Genomic DNA, 1,994 nt, shown 5'->3' with positions numbered 1-1,994 from the left:
CCCTTGCCGGAAAGTTATTATATTATTTTTGTTCCCTTGCCGGGATTTCTTATAATTTTGTGATGACTTGTAATGGTAGCCAGTGGTACACCTACCACAAGATATGATGAAATGGGAGGGGTGGTACGCCTACCACAAGATATAATGAAATGGGAGCGGGTGTTACGCCTACCACAAGATATGATGAAATGGGAGCGGGTGGTACGCCTAACACAAGATATGATGAAATGGGAGCGGGTGGTACATCTACCACAAGATATGATGAAATGGGAGCGGGTGGTATGCCTACCACAAGATCGATGAAATGGGAGCGGATGGTACTCCTACCATGAGATATATTGAAATGGGAGAGGGTGGTACGCCTACCACGAGATATAATGAAATGGGAGCGGGTGGTACGCCTACCACAAGATATAATGAAATGGGAGCAGGTGGTGCGCCTACCACAAGATATAAGAAATGGGATCGGGTTGCACACACGCCTACCACAAGATATAATGAAATGAGAGCAGGTGGTACGCCTACCACAAGATCTGAGAAATGAGATCGGGTTGCACACATGCAATAAGATGAAACTGAAAGTTAAAGTTGCCTTATTTCTTTTTATCCATGTTAGAAGTTAAATTGTAGTTACCTTATTATTCTTTGATATTCTGTTTTATCTGCTACCCCCGAAAAATGTTCCCCTTCCCCATCTTTAATTGTTTATTAGTTGTTACTTTTCGTCCATATGTTATATAACTGCACAGATTTATCTGGAGCCTGGTCCTAGCCTCGTCACTACCTCGCCGGGGTTAGGCCAGGCACTTACCAGCACATGGGGTCGGTTGTGCTAATACTACACTCTGCACTGTGTGCAAATCCCGGAGCAGGGTTCGGACAGTAGTTGGAGGGCTTCCTTCAGTCCACTCAGATACCTAAGGTAGACCTGTAGGCGTCTGCAGGCCCTGGCGTCTCTGTCTATCTCTATTTCCTGTTTCATTTCCTTTGTTCAGAAACAATATGTTGCATTTCTTCAGACCCTGTATGTAGAAACTCTTAGACAGCCTGTGACACTGTGACACAAGGTTTTGGGGTATTTGAGGTTTTAAAAGTTGTAATAGACGTAGCCTTCAGACATTTCATGGTTATCTTTCGGTTGATTATTCTAAGTTCTACTATTTTTATGTTATTGCTCGTAATTGTTAAAAGGAAGTAATTTGGTAAGGAATTAGATAGTTAAGGGTTGGCTTGCCTAGCTCTCATTAATAGGAGCCATCACGACTCCCGAGGGTGAGAAATTCGGGTCGTGACAAGTTGGTATCAGAGCACTAGGTTGCATGGGTCTCACAGTTCACAGACAAAATTAGTAGATTCTGAGGGATCGGTACGGAGACATCTGTATTTATCCCCCAGAGGCTATAGAGTTAGGAAAATTTCACATTTTTTCTTTCTTGTCATGCGGTTCTGTTTCCCAATACTGATTGAATTTCTACTTCGTTCTTTCGCAGATGGCGAGAACACACACTTTCTCATCTACCGCTCAGCAGCCCGAGCCCCTATTAGCAGCTCCCACGAGGGGCAGAGGGCGAGTCCAAGGCCATGTTAGAGGCTGAGGTATGGGCAGATCTTAGCCCCGAGTAGCAGCCCCAATGACGGAGCCTCAGGTTGATTTGATGAGGAGGTTCCGCCTCCAGCAGTTTCGGTGGGCCCAGCTCAGGTCCTAGAGGGGTTTATTGCTACCCCAGTTCTTTAGGATGCTCTGGTCCGATTAGTGGGCCTCATGGAGAGTGTCACCCGGGCAGGCTTGCTTCCTGTAACACCAGCCACTTCTCAGGCTGGAAGAGGGGCTCAGACTCCTGCTACTCGCACTCTGGAGCAAGTCGCTCCCCAGATTCAGATTCCAGCAGTTCAGCCAGCTAGAGCAGTTCAGTCGGGTGTAGTAGCTCAGACCGACGATGGAGTGGCTATGTCCGCCAATTCTTTGTGGAGGATGGATAGGTTTAACAAGCTCT

The sequence above is a fragment of the Nicotiana sylvestris genome, chromosome 10 (genome assembly GCF_000393655.2).
Source record: "Nicotiana sylvestris chromosome 10, ASM39365v2, whole genome shotgun sequence".
Taxonomy (NCBI): Eukaryota; Viridiplantae; Streptophyta; class Magnoliopsida; order Solanales; family Solanaceae; genus Nicotiana; species Nicotiana sylvestris.
The sequence above is the reverse complement of the archived record's forward strand: the minus strand, read 5'-3'. Positions refer to the sequence as shown.